The sequence below is a fragment of the Aegilops tauschii genome, chromosome 2 (genome assembly GCF_002575655.3).
Source record: "Aegilops tauschii subsp. strangulata cultivar AL8/78 chromosome 2, Aet v6.0, whole genome shotgun sequence".
Classification (NCBI taxonomy): Eukaryota; Viridiplantae; Streptophyta; class Magnoliopsida; order Poales; family Poaceae; genus Aegilops; species Aegilops tauschii.
In genome coordinates this window covers 630,996,862-631,023,050 of record NC_053036.3, presented here as the reverse complement: position 1 = coordinate 631,023,050, position 26,189 = coordinate 630,996,862, and positions in this window count along the sequence as shown.

Genomic DNA, 26,189 nt, shown 5'->3' with positions numbered 1-26,189 from the left:
CGTCAGCTAGCAGACGGCAAAGAGCTGGCAGATGGCAAATTAGCTGATTCCAGTAGTGTACGGTTTTATACAGACTTTTGGAGAAGCCTGTATTTACAGGAAAGTGAGTGGGAGCACTACAGCCTTTCTGATAAGAATATGTGAATGACATATTGATCATCAGAAATAATGTAGAATTTTCTAGAAAGCATAATGGAGTATTTGAAAGGAGTTTTTCAAAGAAAGACCTCGATGAAGCTGCTTACATATTGAGCATCAAGATCTATAGAGATAGATCAAGACGCTTGATAAGTTTTTTCGAGTACATACCTTGACAAGATTTTGAAGTAGTTCAAAATGGAGCAGTCAAAGAAAGAGTTCTTGCCTGTGTTACAAGGTGTGAAATTGAGTAAGACTCAAAGCCCGACCACAGCAGAAGATAAAAAGAGAATGAAAGTCATTCCCTATGCCTCAGCCATAGGTTCTATAAAGTATGTCATGCTGTGTACCAGATCTATAGTATATCCTACACTAATTTTGGCAAGGGAGTACAATTTTGATCTAGGAGTGGATCACTGGACAGCGGTCAAGAATATCCTTAGTGAGGACTAAGGAAATGTTTCTCGATTATGGAGGTGATAAAAGTGTTCATCGTAAAGAGTTACATCGGTGCAAGCTTTTACACCGATCCAGATGACTCTAAGTCTCAATTTGGATACATATTAAAAGTGGGAGCAATTAGCTAGAGTAGCTCCGTGCAGAGCATTGTAGACATAGAATATTTGCAAAATACATACGGCTCTGAATGTGACAGACCCGTTGACTAAACTTCTCTCACAAGCAAAACATGATCATACCTTAGTACTCTTTGGGTGTTAATCACATAGCGATGTGAACTAGATTATTGACTCTAGTAAACCCTTTGGGTGTTGGTCATATGACGATGTGAACTATGGGTGTTTATCATATACAGATACGAATATTGGTGTTAAATCACATGATGATGTGAACTAGATTATTGACTCTAGTGCAAGTGGGAGACTGAAGGAAATATGCCCTAGAGGCAATAATAAAGTTATTATTTATTTCCTTATTTCACGATAAATGTTTATTATTCATGCTAGAATTGTATTAACCGGAAACATAATACATGTGTGAATACATAGACAAACACAATGTCACTAGTATGCCTCTACTTGACTAGCTCGTTGAATCAAAGATGGTTGTGTTTCCTAACCATAGACATGAGTTGTCATTTGATTAACAGGATCACATCATTAGGAGAATGATGTGATTGACTTGACCCATTCCGTTAGCTTAGCACTTGATCGTTTAGTATACATCATGACTTATACATGTTCCTATGACTATGAGATTATGCAACTCCCGTTTACCGGAGGAGCACTTTGTGTGCTACCAAACGTCACAGCGTAACTGAGTGATTATAAAGGTGCTCTACAGGTGTCTCCGAAGGTACTTGTTGGGTTGGCGTATTTTGAGATTAGGATTTGTCACTTCGATTGTCGGAGAGGTATCTCTGGGCCCACTCAGTAATGCACATCACTATAAGCCTTGCAAGCATTGTAACTAATGAGTTAGTTGCGGGATGATGTATTACGGAACGAGTAAAGAGACTTGCCGGTAATGAGATTGAACTAGGTATTGAGATACCGACGATCGAATCTCGGGCAAGTAACATACCGATGACAAAGGGAACAACGTATGTTGTTATGCGATTTGACCGATAAAGATCTTCGTAGAATATGTAGGAGCCAATATGAGCATCCGAGTTCCGCTATTGGTTATTAACCGGAGACGTGTCTCGGTCATGTCTACATAGTTCTCGAACCCGTAGGGTCCGCACGCTTAAAGTTCGGTGACCATTTATATTATGAGTTATGTGTTTTGATGTACCGAAGGTAGTCCGGAGTCCCGGATGAGATCGGGGACATGACGACGAGTCTCAAAATGGTCGAGACGTAAAGATTGATATATTGAACGACTATATTCGGACATCGGAAAGGTTCCGAGTGATTCGGGTATTTTTCGGAGTACCGGAGAGTTACGGAATTCGCCCGGGAGTATATAGGCCTTATTGGGCTTTAGGGGAAAGAGAGAGGGGAGGCTGCGCGCCCCCCAAGGCCTAGTCCGAATCTGACTAGGGGGAAGGGCTGCGCCCCCTCCTTCCTTCTCTTCTCTTTTCCCTTTCCTTGACTCCTACTCCTATTACTTGGAAGGGGGGAATCCTACTCCTGGTGGGAGTAGGACTCCTCTAGGGTGCGCCATAGGAGGGCCGGCCCTCCCCCCTCCTCCACTCCTTTATATACGGGGGCAGGGGGTACCTCTATACACAACAATTGATCTCTTGATCTCTTAGCCGTGTGCGGTGCCCCCCTCCACCATACTCCACCTCGATCATATCGTAGCGGTGCTTAGGCGAAGCCCTACGTCGGTAGCAACATCATCACTGTTATCACGCCGTCGTGCTGACGGAACTCTCCCGTGAAGCTCTGCTAGATCGGAGTTCGTGGGACGTCATCGAGCTGAACATGTGCTGAACTCGAAGGTGCCGTACGTTCGGTACTTGGATCGGTCGGATCGTGAAGACGTAAGACTACATCAACCGCGTTGTGCTAACGCTTCCGCTTTTGGTCTACGAGAGTACGTGGACACACTCTCCTCTCTCATTGCTATGCATCACCATCATCCTGTGTGTGCGTAGATTTTTTTTTTTGAAATTACTACGTTCCCCAACACCATGTGCCAAGGGTCTGCTCAACCCTGGCGATGACGCGCATCACGGCGTCGTCCATGGCGTTGTCGGCGAGCGCCGCGTCCTCGACGGGTCGTGGCGCCTTCTGGTTTTCCTCGTCGACGAGGTTGAGGGAAGAGGCGGCGCTTTGGTGGGTTGGCATGCTTGAAAAGGTGGATGTGCTACAGGCTGCGCTTGTTGCCTCTACGCGTCGTGCCGCGCCTAGGTTTATGCGCAATATCGCTGGGTGGCGGGAAACAGGTGAGGAAATGGCGGGAAACGGTGGCGTGTTCATGAAAGTCATCAATTAATGGAAACTTGGCATATAAGGAACATCGAGATTGCACAAAAAGTAGATGATGATGAGATGAACACGGACCACACTAGGGAACCCGTCGGTGATGAATTCATCAATCGCAAACGGTTGTACACTAGCAAGTGTTTGCCCACAACACACACGGCTTATTTCATCACAAACAGGTCGGATGGATCAACTATATGCCATGTATACACATTGTCAAAAAGTAATGTGGTAGACCTCCTTTAACATATGTTAAAAATAAATTAAAAACAAAAACAAGGACCTCGTAGTCAAATTATCTCATGGGATGGGTCATATCAGTCATTTAATTTGACCGATATGACCCATCCTATTAGTTAATTTAACATCAACATAACTTCCCATCCAGTCACTCATCTGATGGCTGCTCCAGCCTGAGCACACTTAACTTGAGAGTTCTCTTACATGAGCTACTGGTAGAACAGCTAGTCCTTGCTGATATACAATGCCTCTTCGCATCCTTATGGCGTATCCGGGTGACCGCCCGTCCCCCAATGGCCAATAGATATTGTGTAGACAGAGCATATCACATACGTCTTATTAGAAACAATCGCATGTGTTATTATCGGTCTTTGCACACATTTCTGATTACAGACCTGTTTGCCGCGTATAAAACACATCTTGTTATATTGAACCGTTTCTATTCTCTTGTCTCAACGCAAACAGTTCATCCGAGTGAACCGCATGTCGTATATCGCACACACCTTGATCTGGCTGACTGTTTCTTTTGTGTTGCCTAATCACAAACAGTTCATCCGAGTGAAGGATATGCTGTATATCGCACACACCTTCATTTGGCAGCCCGTTTCTTTCGTTCCTCCTCATCACAAACAGTTAATTTAACTGAACTGTATGTCATGCATCGCACACGCAACCAAAATCTGAACCGTGTTTGATGCATTCGTCATCGCAAATGTTTTGCACCTTTTTTGACGTTTTTTACACCACCATTTGCGATTATTGCATCGCACACAGTTTCATCAAATGGTCTTTGATCGTAGTGTCACGTTAGCAGCATCCTGCAGTAGTGATGTTATTATATTATCAATCGTATATGCTTTATATATCATTTTTGCGAGCTAATCTATTAACTCAGTGTCTAGTGTCAGTTGATGTATTCTACTTGTTTTTTGTTTTACAGAAAATCCATACCAAACAAAGTCCAAACACGAGGAAACTTATTGACGATTTTTTCTGGACCAAAATAGAGCCAAAAAGCATCGGGGGAAGTCCAGAAGCCAGACGAGGAAGCGATAAGGCAGGGGGCACGCCCTGCCCCTTGTGAGGCCCCTGCAGCTCCTTTTGATCTAATTCCAAAGCTATTAGGAAAAAAATATAGAGGGGCATGCCCCGTGGTTGTTGTGTTGCAGGTCAACACAAGTCGCGCTACAAAACAGAATTAGTTATTTATATCGTCAAATATATTTTCTGCATGTGCACTCACTGTCACCCGTACTACTCCCTCCATTTCAAAATATAGTGCGTCCGCGCTTTTCGAGGTCCAACTTTGACCATAAACTTAACCAACAAGACCGACTGCGGTGGGAGAAAAAACTATATAATTGAAAACTTCTTTTTAATACCAATTCATTGGTATAACTTTTGCTCTCGCCGCAGTCGGTTTCATTGGTTAAATTTATGGTCAAAGTTGAAGCACGGAAATAGAGGAAGCACTATATTTTAAAACGAAGGGAGTATGACCCGGCCCACTAATATACATGGAAGAAAATTAACCGAGAATGAAGCATATCCACACAGTACGTTCTGAAAGATCCAAATGCGTTCCGAGGAGAATCTCAGACAAGTAAACTGTAAACCGCTCCATACGCTTATATTTGTCAGCATCGAAATCGCTGGAGAGAGACATGTGTCACACATCAACGCACAAGACGTCTGACCGTTTCCAGTTGAAATGTACTCGTAGTATATAGCTGGACGAGGTTCGGCCAGTGAGATTCGGGCTGGTCATGCCGCAACAGCCTCGCCTAGCTCAAACAGCGACAACAAGGATGAACCTACGTGGAGTGTAAAGTAGTAACGGTGGACGAGGACGAGGTTGACTGACGGGCAACTCCACGTCTTCACTGCAGCGTTGTCGTTTAAAGCCAACACAAGTCGATAGTACTTCCTGCGAATAAATGTTTTAATTTTGTACTAACTCTATAAAGATAAATTAAATTTAAGACACTTATTTTAAAACGAAGAGAGTAGAGTTTAAAAATAGAATGCGAAGTGTGTAGACGTGAGCCTCCAACTTACGTGGTCGGTAGACAAACATTTGCATGGCTCCAACTCAGCCTGTTTAGATTTCTCTGTATACCTGCTACGGGCATTAACTGATTTCTTCACGCATCCTTGTCTCTTTGTCTCTTTATTACTGAAACAACTTCACCCTTGGATCGGAACCATTGCCGCTCTTGTTTGTTTCGTGTGCACAAAATCAATTGAACGAATAAATTTCCCACGATATTTGGCAAATGCTAAACATAAGGCATAATGAAAGTATTATAGATAGTATCATGCATGCCAACTAAACATTTATGTTTAGATGATACACAATTAAATGAAGAAAGAGAGGATTAAGTATCATAATATGGTATTGTATCGTATTAAATGATGCACTAGTATGTGCCATGTGTTACAATGAATGAGGTCATTACTGAAGATATATGATAATATACTTCCCATTGTGACCAGCCTAATGTGTCGTGTGTTGTACCTAAACTAGAATAGTCCATTGGACGGAATTTCATAAATTGTCCCTAGCATATCTTACTTTTAGGAATAGGGCAAGTCCACGGCGAAACTATAATCTAGTAGTACTCTTTAATATACTCCGCACTAGGGTACTCGCGGACGCACCAAGCTCCTGCCACTATGCCTCACGGCTGACACCTCGAGCGAAGACGGGCACCAGGGCGGACAACAGGTGTGCCACCACTGCCCCGGGTTCGCCCAGCGTGTCGTGGGAGTCAACGATCATCTTTTCCTTCATCTAATGACATTGATGCATGGATTTGATGAGTGTCATATGGAGAACGGACTAGTTTTTCTCGTACACACAAAGCATTTCGGGAGACAAAATTGCTATTAGCATGTTGTAAAACTTGCATCAAGAATAATGTGCAAATCTGAGAACAGAATCCAATAAAGCCTTGGGTGCATTTGTATTTATTCAGTTGGTCCAAGATGGTTTTAGATAAACTATCTGTGTAGAATAAATAAATAAAATGTTGTATTCAGTTAGACCATGATTTGTGTGTGTGTGTGTGTGTGTGTGTGTGTGTACAAAATAAATAAATTTCTTTTTTGCGTGCGTGCGTGTGTGTGTGTGTACGCATGTGATAAGGCTGCCAAGTAAGAAAATAATATGGTGTGGTAAAGTAATTAAGAGAAGAGAGAGTTAATTTTTATGGCACCAGAAGAAATGACGCTAAGCGCTTGTACCTAAATGAAAATAGAGTAAAATAGCTCAAAACCATCACATTTGTGGCTAGGGTAACGGATTGCCACCGCTTTTATAAACAATCACAAAAAACCACCTCCGAGGCAAGTGAGTAAAAAATTGCACTAATTCGAAACTGAGTGACGTCTAACAGCGAAATTGACTGGTGGAGTTTGTCTGTTGGGCTGATGTGGCAAAGACCGGTCCTAGTACCACCCGTAGGCAAGCATCTCGATGGCGAGCTTGCTCTACCCGCAGGCGACTTCGCCTCGTCGTCGCCATCATCGCCGGTGGATCTGAGGGCCTCCTTCTGTCCCGGCGCGAGAAGTAGAAGCAGGTGGCGACTTCCTTCTCTCCCGCGTGGAAGCGGAAGCAAGTGGCGGCGGGAGAAAGTACCTGTCCCGGCACGAGAAGCTGAGACATCCACAACAACGGCGAAAGCAGCAGCAGCAAGGAGCGGCAGAAGCAGCAGCAAGCGGCAGCTGCGGGGGAGCAGCAAGTAGCGATGGAAGCAAGTGGGGGAAGCAGCGGTGGAAGCAACAGCAAGCGGCGGCGGCGGACATTGAACGGTGCGACGGGTGCGGCCGGCCTTGAATGGCGCGACATGCGCGGTGGCGCCGCACCGGCTGCCAACTCTGCCGCCCGGGGGAAGCCGGAGGATCGGCAAGTCGGGCGTGCGGGGGAAGCCGGGCATGGTGTCAACTGTGGTGGAAGAAGAAGAAAAAGTGAAAAGATATGAGAGACTAACTGGTGGAGCTATCTTCCATCTTAGGATTTTGTCTATGTAGGCATGCCAAATCAGCCTGACATATGACGCAGCTTAGTTTTGAATTAGTGCGATTTGTTACTCACTTGCTGCAAAGACGGTGATATTTGACAAAAAACGATGGTAATCGGTTACCCTACCACAAATGTGATGGTTTTAAGTAATTTACTCATGAAACTACAGTTTGCAAGCTACACTAATTAAATGAAGAAAACTTAGAACCAAGAAGCTAATCGCCTATGCATTGAAAACTTCCATCACTAAGGCATTTTATGCCCTTGGCATCTTATCTAAGCTTCTACGCATTGATAGAGGCTTAAGAGTGAAAATTATTAAAAATAAGAGCAATAGATGCACTTATGTAGGCACTTAAACAAGAAAAAAACTAAATAACAAAATGCTTGAAAAACACCGAGCATCATCTGTCCCAACACTAGGCTCTGACTACCAATGCCTACAACTTGCTGCGAGGAATCGAGATGCAATCGGTGATCGACTCGAAAATTGAATGAACGCACTAATACGTGTCAGGGGTGGACTAACGAGCTGCTCAGCTTGTTAAGCTTGTGCTCTTTAAGATTAACAAGTAGAAAACCATGGCCGGCTCGGTTCGTGTGAAGCTCGTAAGCACTCGTGATCGTGAGCGCTCTTAACAGATTCTGATGTGTTACTTTTTACATGATGAGTGTTTAGATATGGTATTGTGATTTTTAAGAAGGAAGACGATGACTACAAAAGGAAATGCATTAGTTTATTGCCTTCTATATAGATTAGATTGAATAGATAGACTGACCAAGCTGGCGACTTCATCTCCTCCGGCGAGCCCTTCTCTCTCCCCTCGTGGTGGCCTTGGCCTACCAGAGGAGGAGGGAGGGACAGCTCGCCGGATGGATCTGTGTACAGGTAGGCTATCTAGGTGTCGGGGTGGGCTCCTCAGCGTCGTTTTCAGTTCCGGCTGGAAGGGGATTGTTGGGGAGACAATTGCTTTTGTGTGCTCTGGATCGGGCCTTCCATCTGGTGGCTCGGTTTTTGGTGCAGTTGTTGCCGCTCGTGAATAAATTGCCATGGGCTTCTTCTTTGGCGTCGTGCCGTCTTTGGATGCGGCGACGGCGAAGTTCGGTGGCTGCCCTGGTCTGTCATTCTTCTCCGAGCTACTTGAGATCCGTTTCCCTTTTGTCTATTGGCGAGGGAGATGTTGGAGTGTTGCCTGTGATGCTTGCGTCCTACCTCCTTGCTGACGTGCTTGTCTGTTTGAACCTTAGCTTGAAGACTTCCCTCTTGCAAATGGTCCGTACACAGATTCCAATGTCAAGCCGGCTCTGTGAGAGGGTGGCGGCGGCGCGCTCTCAACTCGTGTCGGTGTGTGTCTGGTCGACTCCCAGGAACTCAAATGTAATTTCTTTCTTTTGGGGGGTTTGTTGTATCACTGGTAATACTTAATGGACTGGATGCTTTTTGCAAAAAACAAGATTGAATAGATGGACCGAGGTACTATGAAAACTTTGTCACATATTAAAGATCTATTCGTGAAATTCGATAGCTCCTTCATCAAGCTCGTTAAGCTTAATGAGTTGAACTCGATAATTGGCTTTGTTCATTAAGAAATGAGCCACGAGCTTAACAAGCCAAACTATCGACCGCTCATTAAGCTCGTGAGCTACGAACTTTTGGTTCAACCCTACGTGTCTATATATATTTGATTGAGGAAAAAGTTAGAACATTTGATATCTGTAAACGGAGGGGGTAATAGATAATTAAATTACATGCGAGCTTGCTTGGTTTAGAATGCAAATGGTTAACCAGTGAAACAAGTTTGTTCGCATACATAAAGTCAACTTGGTATAGTTGCTCCCTTGATATTAATATATATCGAAAATGCTTATGAGATTGACTTTTGATACACTTATTATACACGGGGTGATTTCCGTTTGCTTCCCTGCTCGATCGTGCTTTCCCGTCCTTGATACCCTTACCAGCTCACCGTTCTCTCCTAAACTATTATCACCAAGTGGCGAGCCGAACGATATGTAAGACGACTCGTAGACGGTTGACTAGCAAGCAGTAGAGAAACCAGAGATCTGCCGCTCCACCGTTGCCATACCACGAAGGATAATGTCGACCGGAGTACGACGGAGGGGCGGAGCATTTGGAAACCGCAATGAGGAGCGTGAGCTCTTAAGAGATGAGCTTGGCGCTTTTTCGGAGGAGGAGCTTGAACGGCGGCCAGAAGTGAGGATCATCAACAAGTATGCGGTCACTATGGCGTACATCCGAATGGGCGTGAAAGGCGTCGGGGCCCTGGCGCTTTTGTGGGCCACCGCCGTCCTCCTCGGCGGCTTCGTCTCCGGCCTGAGGAAGATAGATTTTTGGTTTGTGACCAGCATCGCATTCGTACAAGCTGCCGGGTTAGTGCTTAACATTCAGCGCTCTCTCTCTCTCTCTCTCTCTCTCTCTCTCTCTCTCTCTCTCTCTCTCTCTCTCTCTCTCTCTCTCCCCCTCCCTCTGTCTCTCTCTTATCATTTCTCTGTTAAACTCGTGCTGTCATCTATGTTAAGCGTGGTAAGTTTTGCCTCTTCAAACAATTCATAGAGTTATCTATTGATATCTGTATATCCTATTCCCATCGGAAGATGTCCACAATGCTTCGTCGCCTCGCAGTGGCAAGGTCGACAGATCTTAGCTCCCGTTCTAGCAGCGTTTCTCTTTGTCCGACGCCCATCTGCTCGGCCTGAAGCTCGCCCCGTTTTAGCGTTTCCTGCCCTTTGTCCCAGTTCTCGGGTAAATGATTTCGTTAGATAGGAATATCGGGACAATCACCGTAGCAATCCCATGCTGGAAATTCCTCAGCCAAACAGCTGCTGTATTGTACGCTGTACCCTTCTGAACTTTATGTCTTTATTAGCTCTCTGACTCACTAGATTCATGTGACGGCTAATCTTAATTACTCTTAGATCGCTTTTTAGTAAAAGCTCACGAATAGCAGTCGCCCACATGGCCACATCGCCTCGGTGTTTTTTGGGTCTGAGTTGCTGACCAAAGCCATCGCCTCGGTGCAGTCTGTGTCGATCGTGATGGAACAACTGTATCCGTCAAGCACCAGACTCTACACAACATATCCAATAAAAAATGTATATTTGAAGTCGTAAAAGTAGGTGTTGCACAATTTATATCACTAAAATGTGTTTTTACATCTTTAAGAAAATCTCAACTCCAATAGATAATGTATATTTGATGACGTAAAACACCGACTCCAACAAATGATGTATTCGAAGATGTAAAACTAGCTCAACTACAACATCATTTCAAACATAATTCAAACACAACAAATTCATTTGAAGCAGATGTAGTTCTTAAAACATAGTTCAAACTACTGCATCCATCAAACTACTAATACTTCTACTCTACTCGTTGTCGCTCTTGAATTGCTACCAGAACTCCTCCTTGTTGGGGTCATCGCACGCGTTGTCCTCCGAGTCTGAGTCAAGCCAGTTCGTCGAGTCAGACTCGACGGGGATAACCGTCAAGGGGCCAGCTTCCTCCTCCTTTTTCATCGCCTTCTTCTTCTGCTCGGCCTCGCGCTTTCAGAAGAACTCGCGCTCGGCCTGGACATACTCCGGATGCTCCCACGTGAACCTCGCCATCGCCGCCTCGTCTCTATCGCCGGGAGCAGCTTCTTCTTCTTCTTCTTCTTCTTCTTCTTCTTCTTCTTCTCCTTGTGGGCTATTTGCCTAATGTTTATATTATTCGGCCCGGTTAGCTTCGCGACCGCCCGAGTCTTGATCTGCGGAAGTTTATTTCGTGCCTTGGCCGGCTGAAACACAACACAACACTGTTGTAAGAACGCACGACCATGTCGAGGAGTCTAACGTGCTGATCCAGTAGCGATAGCCATCACAATGGAACTCCACCCCGAAGTTCCCGGACGGCTTCTTCCGCACCCCGAAGAAGCCGGTCTTGCCCTTCGAGATTTTCTTTGGTGGTGTGGCTTTGGATCGAGCGGCGGCGGCCAAGCTTTGAGTGGAGTGTCGGCAGTCGGGCGACGAGGAGCGGCGCGGCGCTCGAGCGTCTAGCTTCAAATGCAGCGGTGGACATCGAATCTGGCGGCGGATTGGCGGCGTGATGCAAGAAGTTCGAATCGGACGGCGGAAAAGCAGCGGTGACATGGTGGTGGGCGTGCGGCTCGAGTCTGGCGACGGGTGCTCGAATCAGGCGGCGGTGTGGCGGCGGCAGGGCGGCAAAAAAAGTGGCTGATTTTCAGGTGGAACCAGCCGCGTAGAGAGTGGGAAGGCCGGATCTCGCGGCGGCAGGGTCCGGTGGGCGGGCGGTGCAACAGCTGGTGTGCAGCGGGCGGCGTGGAGGTGGTCACGCGGTGGGAGAAGTAGAGGGGAAGTGGCGGTTGGGTTGTTGGCATGCGGCTGAGGTTTTACGTCAGGGGGGGGGGGGGGGTGGGGATGCAAATTTGCATCTTCAAGTATTGTATTTTACATCACTCGTACATCACTTGGAACAAGTGATGTAACTTTTTTTATCTATCATCTGTTGGAGGTGCGTTTTTAGGCCTTGAAGATGTAAAAGTTAGTTATTTTTGCATCTGCATCTTCTACTGTAGACGCTTTTAGAATAACATGGGCACCCTACCCACTGCCCCGGTTCAATTTCCTTAGGAAAATGAAACCAAACATCCACATCGACTCAAACACATGGATCTCATCAAACACCTTCCCCGACTCAGCATGCAAGTAGTTCATGGAGGGTGTATATACGGGCACCAGGGAGTTATCACACCTTTCTCCAAAACTGCTTTTTCAACTCTCCCAGCACCCTTTATGAACAGTAAATTCCAAAAAATACGTAATAAAAAAATCTGAAACTTTGTGACGTAATTGTGCTCAACTTTCTAGGCGACGGTACTTGCGAAGGGCTCGAAGAAGTCCCCGACGGTGAACACGACAAAGTAGGTACTGGGCCTCGATGAACACCATGGTGAGCTTGTCGTCCTTGCCGTGTGGAACCGGCGGAGGAAGGCCACGTGGCAGTGCACATCGTTCGCAAGGTTGAGGAAGCATTCGCTAAGGGCCTGTTTGGTTCCAAATAAGCCACCAACTTATAAGTCGAAAAGTAAAAAAAGTGACTTATTTTGCCAAACAAACCCAACTTATAAGTCACCCCAACTTATAAGTCATAAGTTGCTCCATCTCAATTAAAACTTATAAGTCACCCCCTTTGCGTGGGTTCCACCACCTGCATGATGTGGATTGGTGTGGAAAGGTGTGGTCAGGTGACTTATAAGTCAGATGACAACCAAGCAGGCGTGACTTATAAGTCACCAGTTTTAAGTCACCTGACTTATAAGTTGGTGACTTATTTGGAACCAAACAGGCCCTAAATTCGACGGGGTGCTTCTCCAGATTCTGGCCGGTAGGAATTTGCCTCTTCTTTTTCCAAATGATATGGCCGATAGGAATTTGCCTGTGTGGTATGTTGATCAAGGAGGTGCTGCATTGGCTGTAGCTGCAAGAGGTCTTGAGACAGAAATTATGCCATTATTGCCCACCTTAGTATTCTTGGTGAGGTGCGTGATCAGGCGGCGCAGCTCCTTGCCCTGGATGCTCCTGTAGGTGGCCACGCGGCGTGCCAAGAGGAGCTCAGAGATGACCACCTGCTGCGTCATGCAGTGGTACGCCCCCGCCGGCGTGAACGTCACGTCGGAGCACCCGAACAAGAGGAACTGGCCGGAGAGGAGGTGCGCATGGGAGGCCATTGCTGCGTCGTTGGTGGTGAAGGCCGCATGGCCAGGTCGGGCTTGGAGATCACCACGGCCGGAAGCTCCCAATCGGAGCCGGAATAGCGGGGGGCGCACGTGGTTCTGGCTAGCTCTGCGAGTGCCTGGTGTGGCATCTCCGTCAGCTGGTAGAGGTGCCCGATCATGGGGCATCCGGTCAGTGGCTCAGTGCCAGCGGAACCGCTGCCCCGGCGACCGGCTCCGCATCGTGTGGTAGACGCAATGAAAAAAATAGAAAAAGACAGAATACAAGTAATTGTGTGGAAACTGTATAAAGCCCAAAGACGTAGAAGGGCCAATTCAAAGATCATGCTACCATCCATGTCGGGTAAAAATATCTTTTGCCATGGCCTCCAAGTGTGTACACCCCTTCGTACACAGGTCTCGATTCTCCACACATTGTAGAGACAGCCATAAATGAAGCATCCGTTACATATGTAGATAACCTATATAAGAGAAGTACTTTTATCGTTAGAAATCTTATCATTTCTATATAGCCAAAGCGACTGGATAACGGCACGTGCTCCCGCCCTGAGAAGAGTTATAAACCTGTATTATATCCCATGTAACCAGTTGCTGAATATGTTAGCAACACTACATGAAGGATACAAGCTAGAAGCTACTTGGATGACTGACCACATAGAACGAGCCAATTTGCATTGAAAAAATAAGTGTTTTATTGTTTCATCGTGATGACAAAACACACATTGCGTACTTCCATGTCAATTCTTCTTAATAAGATTATCTTCGATGAGAGTAACTCCTCGAGGAAGATACCACGCAAAGATTTTATTCTTAAGTGATATCTTAATCTTCTTCTTATTATTAACCGGCACATCTGACTGGATCAGAGCACTATACATAGAGTCCACTGTGAATTTACCATTCACTTGTAGGCTCCAACGAAATTCACGGCTCCTTGTGACAGTTGTACCGTGGATAGTCTTAATAATAGAGTATTCCATGATGCAAGTCTGGGACCAATTATTTTCTTCTGAACGTCACATTCGGCCGAAAGGATTCTAGAACCGTGATACTATCACCCTTGTGACGCACAATATTGTATAGAGAAGGATATTGTTCATGAAGTGTAGCATTGCCAAGCCACTTATCCTCCCAGAATCTAATTTCTAATCTGTCACTAATAGTGAAAGATCCATAGCGGAAGAAGTATTTCTTCGTAGCCATTAGACCAGCCCAAAAGTATGAGTTCCTAGGCTTCTAATATACTTGGGACACTACTTTTGGGCCCACATATTTTCTCCTTAGAAGGGTTTGCCATAAAAAAATCTGTCAGCAGCTTAAACAACCATTTGCTAAGGGGAGCAGTATTTTAACATCAAGGTCATGAATACCCAGCCCTCACATAGTCAAAAAAAAATACCCAGCCCTCCTAGATCTTTGGGACAGCAAACCACAATCCATTTAGCCAGACGATATTTGTTTTTCTCACCATCTCCTTGCCAAAAGAATCTTGACCGGAAATAATCCAATCTTTGCAAGACTCCCTTAGGCCGTTGGAAGTAGTCCATTCGAAGAAGGAAATCATGTATAGTACCATATTACTTAAGACTGAATTTATGAGTACCAATCTTCCGCCCAGAGATAGTAGTTTGCCTTTTTTGTAGTCTCTTCTCGACGTGTTTCCATTCAACATTTGTGGCTCCGATAATGTATCGATATCCCCAAATAACTGATGGGAAACTGGCCTAAACCGCAGCCAAACAATTCAGTGTATAGGTGCGCGTCGTCTTGGGCCTCGCCAAAACAGAATAATTCACTTTTATGGAAGTTTATCTTAAGACCTGAGAGGTGATCGAATGCTAATAAAATTAATTTCAAGTTCCTCGCTTTCTCTAGGTCATGATCTATAAAGGGAATTGTATTGTCAGCATATTGAAGGATAGAAAATCCACCATCAATAAGATGATTAACTACCCCATCAATTTGACCATTTGCACGCTCAATCATGCCAACTAATATATCAGCCACTATATTAGATAGCATGGGCGATAATGTGTCACCTTGTCTCAATCCTTTCTTCATTTGGAAGTAGCGGCCAACGTCTCATTGACTTTAATGGCCACACACTACCTCCGGAAACGAGTTATGGATCAGAGTGTGCCACTCCTCAGAGAATCCTTTCATTCTGAGAGTCTGTTAAAGAAAAGACCACTTGATTTTATCATAATCTTTCTCAAAACAAATTTTGAGGACTACCCCATTCAACTTCTTCCGATGTAGTTCGTGAACCGTTTCATGAAGGATTACCACCCCATCTAGAATGTTTCTACCTTGCAGGAAAACAGTCTGGGAAGGGCGAACCACATGGTTGATAACCCACAAGTATATGGGATCGTTTGTAGCCTTTTCCAACAAGTAAGAGTGTCAAACCCAACGAGGAGCTAAAGGTAGAATTAATATTCTCTCAAGTTCTATGAACCACCGATACAACTCTCTGCACACTTAACGTTCGCTTTACCTAGAACAAGAATAAAACTACTTTGTAGGTGTAATAGGATAAGTTTGCAAGAATTAAACTAGAACTACGTAGCGGGATAATAAAACTAGGATTACTCTTCTAGATAATAAAATTTAGTTTGTTTGAGAGCTTTTTGTAACACAAAGAGAAAGACTGTCCATAGGCAACTGAATATAACATTATAGATACTTATCATATGCAATGAGGGAGAGGCATACACTAACATACATTCCATACTTGGATCATATGCACTTATAATTGGAACTCAGGCAAGTATCCGCAACTACTAAAGATCATTAAGGTAAAACTCAACCATAGCATTAAGTAACAAGTCCTCTTTACACCCATACACAACAACCCCCTTACTCACGTTTTTGTTTCCGTCACTCATGCAACCCACTATAAGAGAATCATTAACATATGGCAAAACCCTACATCGGTAATCCCACACGCTTGCGCGACACGTAGGGCACCATAGGACATCACCAATTTGATAGACAACTCACATCAATCACACCATGTTTGTTTTTTACTGGAATCACACCATGTTTGTTGCCACGAGGGGAGTCAGAAGTTGGTGATGACGACTCAGATTTGTATAGACCAATGTAAAGAGTGAATTACTTATTCCAAGAAATAATTACAAAACCCTACAGGTGGTGATGAAGACGGCGAATTTGTTGGTGTATATCGTCGTCACGATGGTTCCCCCGGCAGTGTTTCGGTACTACCGGGAGAGAGGGGGATAGAGGCCCCCTCCTTCTTCTTCTTGCTTGGCCTCCCCCTGGATGGATGATGGTATCCCCTCTGGTCCATGGCCGCCATGGTTCCCCGAGGGCAGGATCCCCTCCGAGATTGGATCTCTCTCTCTCTCTCTCTCTCTCTCTCTCCCTCTCTTTTTCTTTTGTTCCGCGTTCCTATTTTCTTGTCAAAAACCATTTCTTAAATTCCCAGAGATCCGTAACTCCGATTGGGCTGAAATTTTTCAAGAGATTTTTATCCAAATATTATATTTTTTTGCGGGGAAAGAAGGGCCCCAACCGACTTACAAGGGAGTGACAAGCTCACTGCAACTTGTGAGCTGCGTTGGGATTTCCTCGAAGAGGAGAGGATGTTGCAGTATAGTAGAGATAAGTATTTCGCTCACTTATGAACTAAGGTTATCAATTCAATAGGAGAACCACTCAAATCCTTGTGAACAACACCTGCACACACAAAAGCAAATACTTGCACCCAATACCCTCGCCGGTTACTTGCAAGGATTAAATGTTGTAGTGGTAGATAATAAGGTAAATTGCAAAACAAAATAAAAGAAATAAAATTGCATACATATATTTTTGTGTTTTACATATGATAAAATTAACTCGGAGGACATAGTTTTCACTAGAGGCTTCTCTCTCGAGCACATAGCATATGGTGGGTGAACAAATTTTTGTTGGACAATTGATATAAAAGCGCATAGTTTTGATGATATTCAACGCAATGATCATGTATATATGCATCACGTTAGAGACAAGTAGACCGACTCCTGCCTGCATCTACTACTATTACTCCATCCATTGACCGCTATTCAACATGCATCTAGGGTATTAAGTATAAAACAGAGTAACACCTTAAGCAAGATGACATGATATAGACAAAGTAAACCCAATCAATATGAATAAACTCCATCATTTTATCCTTAATGGCAACAATACAAATACGGGTCTTGTCCCCTACTTTGTCACTGGGATAGAGCACCGCAAGATTGAACTCATCACAAAGTACCTCTCCCACTGCAAGATAAACAAATCTAGTTGACCAAACCAAATGGATAAATAAACACAAAATTATAACATTCATGCATAATAAAGTGCACTAAAGACTCAATTAATATTCTGATTAATTTGATCATAAACCCACAATTCATCGGATCCCAACAAACACACCGCAAAAGAAGATTGCATCGAATAGAACTCCAAGAACATCGAGGAGAACATTGTATTGAAGATCAAAGAGAGAGAAGAAGGCATCTAGCTACTAGACATGGACACATAGGTCTGTGGTGAACTACTCACGCATCACCAAAAGAGCAGCAAGGATGATGTAGAAACCGTCCATCAACGATTTCCCCTCCGATAGAGTACCAGAAATGGCCTCGAGATTGGATCAAGGAAGGACAAAAGTTTGTGGCTGCGAAAAAAGTATTTCGGGTGGCTCTATAGTATAATGTGAATATTTGGGAATTTACAGAAGCGGAATTAGGTCGAGAGGTGCCACGAAGGGCCCACATGATCATGGGGCGCGCCTGCCCCCTGGATGAGCCCCTTGAGCTTGCCGCTCCCTCGTAGCTCTTTTGGTCTTCTCCCGAACCTTCGTGTGTCCCTTGTGGTCCATAAAAAATCACCGTAATGTTTCATCATGTTTGGACTCCATTTTTATATTGATTTTGGGAAAGCAAAATACAGCCACTGGCACTGGGCACTAGGTGAATAGGTTAGTCCCAAAAATGATATAAAATTGCACATAATTGCATATAAAACATCCATACGATGGAGACATATCACTCACCCGGCGCGCCCTACCCCTAGGGCGCGCCGTGTGAGCTCGTGACTCTCTCGAGCGTCGTCTCGTGTTGATTCCTTTACCCAAAAATCAAATATATTCCAAAATAAATCATCTTAAAATTTTATTTCATTTGGACTTTGTTTGATATGGATTTTCTGCGAAACAAAAAAATATGCAAAAAAAAAACAGGAACTGAGACTCGGCACTGGATCAAAATGTTAGTCCTAAAATAATATAAAATATTGCCAAAAGTATATGAAAGTTGTAGAATATTGGCATGAAACATTCAAAACTTATAGACACAGCAAAGACGTATTAATGGCTATCCACCTAGTATAGCCTAATCATCGCAACTACCGCGGACATTGATGCTGGAGGCCGCCATCTGACGCTGCCCACATACATTCCAACAACATTTTGAACCAACCGGACGAAGTTCATGCGAACCGGCGGATTTTGCGATAAACCGGAAGAGATTCACGCAAACATGACGGATTTCATATAAACTTGGCAAAATTCATTACATTCCGGACATACTTCAACTAAAATCGGAGCTTGTCTGACTCTCGAGGCATAATTTCGGATGTACTTCTATTCTAAACCTAAACTAAAAGATCGCCGGCGCTCGTTCCCCATGTCTAGCTGTGAGCACCATTAGCTGAAGCATCACCTTCTCCAGTTCTGCCTCGGTGCTCTCCAGCTCCGCCTCTGTAGTCTCTGCCTTCGGAGACCCTGGAAGTGAACCTGTCCACCTCCAGGTCACTGCCAAGCGGCTAATCGATCAATGGTATTCAACCCACCGAGCTTGGCTTCAATGGGAGGGGAGGGGCAGTGGCCTTCTAGGGACCCAATCGGCGGCGACCTACCATGCACTACTCTTCCTCGCTCCCGGCGGCGCCGCAGACGTGTCGGTTTCTTGGTCATGACGGCGGGGCATGGCCTCGGCGGAGCCGGCGATACCCTCCTTGTTGTCGGTATTTCCACACACCTCCTCCGCCGCCTCGTCGAACTCCTTGTTGTCGGCCTCCAGTTCAATCTGGCGAGGCAGATCTCATGGGTGGAGCGGTAGGACTCGACCAGCGTTGCTTGCTCCGCCACATCCACGTCCAACATGATCTCCCTACTGTCGTTGATCTTATCCTCCGCCTGCTTGTGCTCCTGGAGGAGCTGGAGGTTGTAGGAGGCGTTGGCCTGCGCCTCCCAAAACTGATCCTCCCACTCCTCCCGAGCCATGTCCATGTAATGGGCACGGGACACAACGATGGTCATGATGCAATGCACCAGCGAGGGAGGTGCCACCAAGGAGGGTGGCGCCGGCTCGTCCTCGGCCATGTCCTTCATTGGGACGTCGTCAGCCTCCGGCTGCCTGGCAATGGCGGCCATCTTCTTCTTCTGCTCCAGAAACAGTCCTTCTTAGATAGCTTTGGAGCGCGAGGAGGCCATGGTGGGAATGATTTGGAAGAGGAGAAAGGGACAGAAGGAGAATGGATGTGGCTATGGTCGGGACTGCAGTTTATATAGCGGGCGAATGGCAATGTTTGGCGCCAGAAGGACGGACGAGTGGCGCCGGAGTAGGTTCCACGACAACTGTGTGTCGTTAATGTGGGTGGCAGATTGCGGACATATGGTCGTGGTGTCGTTTGAATGCGAAACAGTCGCGTGCACCGGGAAGCGGCATGGCCGGCGCTCTCTCAGCAGGCGTGTCGCTTCAGTGCCAGCGCCTGTGAGAGGTCGCGTCCCCTCTGGCCGGGCATGAATGCGACACTGACGCTCTGGAACGGTGCTGACCATTTCGGGCGGGAAGCGCGCGGGCGAGGGAGTGGATTTGGGTGGGTTAGGGCAGTTAGACGTGGGCGTGGCAGCGGCCCGGACGCCCGCAAAGCACCTCCTAGCGTATCTCCGATTTGTGGGAGAAACTGCGTCTGGACCGCTCTGCGGACCTGTACATGCCCCCGTTGGATGGCACAACACATCCGGACCGCGTGGTCTAGAAGTATGTGCGCGGTTTGAGGGTCGGGAGATACCCTTAGTGTGATCTAACCAGGATCTATTTATTATGTCTGACAAAGCATTTAGAACAAGATACAACAAAATTCTTATACTAAAGACCATGTACGTGTCATCAACAAATTATATCGTCAATTATAGGCAGGCCACACTTTCCAACGTGGTAAGTGCTCAAGTATCATTGCAAATCCACTTATGGTTCAACTTAAGTGTTGATAAAAGGACCCCAATATCTCCCGAACATTTGGTCCTAAGTGTTGATAATAGGACTCCAATATCTCAACATGAGCTCCCTAGATAGAGCAAAACATTCACAAGCACATGGGGGACAGATCGAACGATTTCGTTTGATCTGGAAAGTGTCCTAGGTCAAACGATTTCCTGCAGGCCCATCAGGCACAGGAGCGGTCAACCCAGAATTATAAAAAAACAGCCACAGCACAATTGCCCACCGTTACGCTGAAAAAGGAACAAAAACCAAACAACAATGAGAAAAAAAATAGGATAATCTTGCAAAAACTAATGATTTGCCATGATATATAAAATGAATTTGCCAGGCCACACCGGATACCCCACCTCTACGTCTTTCGATCCAGGCAAACATATTGCAAAAACTATGCCATTTTTTAACACAAAACAGTAATATCCATGGATGGTTAGGCATACTAAACAAACAAAATTTTCCATGATCACGCTAGTTTGCCATGGGAACCAAACTTTCAGAAAAAATGCCATGGCAAAACAGACAATACTTAAAATGTCATTATGCGTTATATGTTTATGATAATGTAATGTTATAGCAAAGAATTAAAAAACCAACATGGCAAAAAAATGTTTTATATCTGTGGCAAAACTATTGGACCACGGCATTTATTTACTAAACACAACATATGCATGGTGAAAAACACATGTTTTTTTGTGTGTATGAAACAAGCAAAATTTGCTATGATGCAAGTAGTGTAACATGGCAACAAAATATCGAAAAACGCCATGGCAAACATGATAATTAAAATGGGAAGATCATTTTTTACGATCAGTTAATTTTTTTTCCGTGGTCAATAACTAAATTTGCCGTGATCCATATACTAAATTTGCGATGGTCAATTACTAAATTTATTGTGATCCATAAACTAAATTACACATGGTCAATTACTATATTTTCCGTGGTGTATGTAATAAGTTTATCATGGTCTTGTTAAAACTAGTTTTGCCATGGCAAAACTAGTTGTTCTTTCCCATGCTATGAAAAAAAATTCATGGTCCAAAAATAAATAAAGGAAAGTAATATTCTCGTGATAGAGAACAAAAGAAGATAGCATGGATTGTTTAGTGAAATTTTCCATGGTTCATAGAAAGCATAACATCCCATACTTGATGAAGGTAAATTGTTGTGTTTCATAAAGTAATTTACCATGGTGCATAAAAGCAAAAACTCCCCATGAGGCGATGAAAGTAAAATTTGCCATGGCAAGTGAAAAGTAAATTTGCCATGAGCGATAAAAGTAAATTTCCCATGTATATAAAGAAGTACAATTGCCATGTGTATGAAGGGAAAAGTTACATGGCAAATAAAAAACATAAATTTGACATGGCACATAAAAAGTAAATTTGCCATTGTAAGAGAAAAAACTTTGTCAATCTTAAAAAAGAGTAAATTTGTCATGATGAAAAAAATAAATTTGTGATGGTTTATCTAACAAAATTGCCATGGACAAAACAATAACTTTGCCATGGTTGAGCAAAAAAAATAAAGATGACCTGGTGCAAACAAATTGTTTTGCCATGGTTCACAACATAAATTTGCCATGGGTCAAACGATCAAAATGCCCAATTGTGTGAGTGTGCAGATTGTATAATTGGGTGAAATTTGCCTTCACAAAGTGCGACTATGTAACACTATCCTCAACCTGTGCACCTGCACAAGCTAGCGACCTTGAGTCAAAAACTTGGCATTTCATACTTTGAAAAAAAAAAAACATCACAACAGTATTGACAGTTTGTAATTATAAATGTACTTTCCAAAATCACTATCGCTTTTTCAGTCTTTGAATCAACGCACAAGCATAATCATTGGCAATGTACAAATCTCATATATGTCCAGAAGAAAGTGAGGGAATGATCCCTTATTCCTAGTAGTAATATGAAAAAATGCCCAAAAAAATAAGTTGGAAAATTATTGGAGGAACTGATACATTATTGAAAACAGAAAAATGCAAATTGAATAATATTTTGCTATAACTGTACATTTCTTTCTACTTTAAATTTATTCTTATTTAGCTTTACCAAGTTGAGATAATAATGATTCTATAATGTTGTGTTGCTATTAAAATGATAGTGCTACCACCCACCCACCCCAAATAGGTTAACCCGTTACTCTTTACCCATGGGCATGAAGTATTATGTACGTCTGTGAGTGTACATTCTTTAGTCGATATAAAAATTATTATTCATTGGTAAATGATCAGAAGTGTCGATTCCTTCATTAGAAGAATAATTAGATTGTTATTTTTTTAAATTATGTGTTATTTAGTCTGCTAGTTTTTTTTAGGGTCTATCCGAATACTCTTGCTTTTTCATAGTCCGAATTATCTCTAACTATTTTTGAAAAAAAATTGTTTATCTATCACGTATCACTTGTACGCATGCTTGCATCTTGTACTATGCCGATTCCTATTCACATATATGTACAGATTCCTCCGCTTGTAAATATGTGTGTCAAGCCAATTTGATTAATCCATTGAGACGTGTCCAACTAAAAAACTTACTGAGATGTGCAACTAAAAAAGCTATTCGGGCTTGTTTTTATAATGGGACCTATTGTAGACATGTTGGTATGGCTTTGTTTTCCCCTTGGTGGTTGGCGTGTTCACTTTGGAAACTGCACATGGACATCTTTTATACGTATCCAAATTTCATAAGACTGGTATATGTCGAACATATATATGTCTTTTCATCCTAGTCGTATATTTAACAATCCTACGGTTATTACTGATGTCTCTCTAGGATTAACGTGGAGCCTCGTATAGTAAAAATATATAGGATGCTATAGCAAGAAAACATACTAATTGGCATGTCAGTTTACAAATTGTGAATTTGCCAACTAAAGCTATCTACACGCCTTATGTAAACTAGTCCTCAACCCGTGCACCTGCACGGGCTAGCGACCTTGAGTCAAAAACATGGCATTTCATACTTTGAAAAAAAACATCACAATAGTATTGACAATTTGTAATTATAAATATACTTTCCAAAATCACTGTCACTGTTTCAGCGTTTGAATCAACGCACAACCATAATAATTGGCAATGTACAAATCTCATATTTGTCCAGAAGAAAGTGAAGAAATGATCCCTTATTCCTAGTAGTAATATGAAAAAATGACCAAAAAATAAGTTGGAAAATTATTTGATAAACTGATACATTATTGAAAACAGGAAAGTGCAAATTATACAATATTTTGATAAAATTGTACATTTTTTCTATTTTAAATTTACTCTTATTTAGCTTTATCAATTTGAGATAATAATGATTCTATAATGTTATGTTCTAATAAAAATGATAGTGCTACCACCCAGCCACCCCAAATAGGTTAACCCGTTACTCTTTACCCATGGGCATGAAGTATTATATATGTCTGTGAGTGTACATTCTTTAGTCGATATAGAAATTCTTATTCATTGGTAAATGATCAGAAGTGTCGATTCTTGATTAAAAGAATAATTATATTGTTAAGCTTTTAAGTTATGTGTTATTTAGTCTGCAAGTTTTTTTTTGAGGGTCTATCCGAATACTCTTGCTTTTTCATAGTCCGAAGTCTAACTATTTTTGAAAAAAAAATATCTGTCACGTATCACTTGTACGCATGCTTGCGTCTTGTACTATGACCGATTCCTATTCACATATATGTACAGAATCCTTCGCTTGTAAATATGTGTGTCTAGCCAATTTAATTAATCCACTTAGACGTGGCCAACTAAAAAAATTTACTGAGATGTGCAACTAAAAAAGCTATTCGGACTTGTTTTTATAATGGGGCCTATTGTAGACGTGTTGATATGGCTTTCTTTTTTCTTTGGTGGTTTTTTTTAACATCGGTACAGACACAAAATGCTTATATACACGCGCATACACTCACCCCTATGAACGCACACACGCACACCCTACCCCTATGAGCGCCTCTGAAAGACTGAGCCAGCATATCATCTTGAGATTTACGAAGTCACTGTAGGCGCCTCGTCGTCGACGGGAACGTCTCCTCCCACTGAATGCGCATCGCCGGAAATCCTAAAATAAATCCAGAAATAGATGCGAGCACTAGGATTTGAACCTTGGTGGGCTGGGAATACCACAGTCCCTCTAACCAATATATAGTTTTATCCTAGTCATATATTTAACAATCCTGTGGTTATTACTGATGTTTCTCTAGGATTAACGTGGTGCCTCGTATAGTAAAAATATATAGGATGCTACAGCAAGAAAACATACTAATTGGCATGTCAGTTTACAAATTGTGAATTTGCCAACTAAAAATGATAGTGCTACCACCCACCTACCCCAAATAGGTTAACACGTTACTCTTTACCCCTAGGCATGAAGTATTATATACGTCTGTGAGTGTACATTCTTTAGTCGATATAGAAATTCTTATTCATTGGTACATGATCAGAAGTGTCGATTCTTTATTAAAAGAATAATTGAAAGAATCGATATAGTTGACTAGAGGGGGGTGAATAGGCAACTAACAATTTTTAGCTTTTCTTTACCAAATTAAACTTTGCATCAAAATAGGTTGTCTAGATATGCAACTAGGTGGGCAACCTATATGATGCAACAACAACAAGCACACAAGCAAGCAAGGGATACAACACAATATAAGCTTGCACAAGTAAAGGTGAGAGATAACCAAGAGTGGAGTCGGTGGAGACAAGCATGTGTTACCGAAGTTCCTTCCCTTTGAGGGGAAGTACGTCTTCGTTGAAGCGGTGTGGAGGCACAATGCTCCCCAAGAAGCCACAAGGGCCACCGTATTCTCCTCACGCCCTCACACAATGCGAGATGTCGTGATTCCACTATAGGTGCCCTTGGAGGCGGCGACCGAACCTATACAAACAAGGTTGGGGCAATCTCCACAACTAAATTGGAGGCTCCCAACGACACCACGAAGCTTCACCATAATGGAATATGGCTCCGAGGTGACCTCAACTGTCTAGGGTGCTCAAACACCCAAGAGTAACAAGATCCGCAAGGGATTCGTGGCGGGAATCAAATTTCTCTTGGTGGAAGTGTAGATCGGGGCCTTCTCAACCAATCCCTAGAGAATCAACAAGTTTGATTGGCTAGGGAGAGAGATCGGGCGAAGATGGAGCTTGGAGCAACACTGGAGCTTAGGAATGGAAGAGGTGGTCAACTTGGAGAAGAAGAACCCCCCCCCCTCTTATATAGTGAGAGGAAAAATCCAACCGTTACCCACTTAGTCAGCCCGCGACACGCAGTACTACCGCACAGGCCTGCAGTACTACAAGGCCCTGTTGCGTTGAAGCAGCGAGCGGTAGAACCGCCGGAGCTGTACTACCGCGCGCCCTTGCGGTACTACCGCAAGGCAGGGTTTGTCTAGGCTGGGAAGGCACGGACTAACAAAATTACATCCGTGGCTACTTCCGCTGAGTTTCGATCTGTGCAAAAATCCGACACGGTACTACCGCAAGCAGGGAGCGGTACTACAGCGTAGGGCGCGGATGTAAAAAATTACATCGGCCCCTACTACCGCTCGTGTTATTATGTTGGGCCAGAGGCCACGGTACTACCGCGCCCGAGAAGCAGTACTACCGCACTGCGCGGTACTACCGCGTCCCTGACTGTTACTATCCGAATACTCTTGCTTTTTTATAGTCCGAATTATCTGTTAATTTTTTTAGATTGGTAATTTTTTTTAAATTATGTGTTATTTAGTCTGCAACTTTTTTTAGGGTCTATCCGAATACTCTTGCTTTATTATAGTCCGAATTATCTCTGACTATTTTTGAAAAAAAATTATTTATCTATCACGTATCACTTGTACGCATGCTTGCATCTTGTACTATGACCGATTC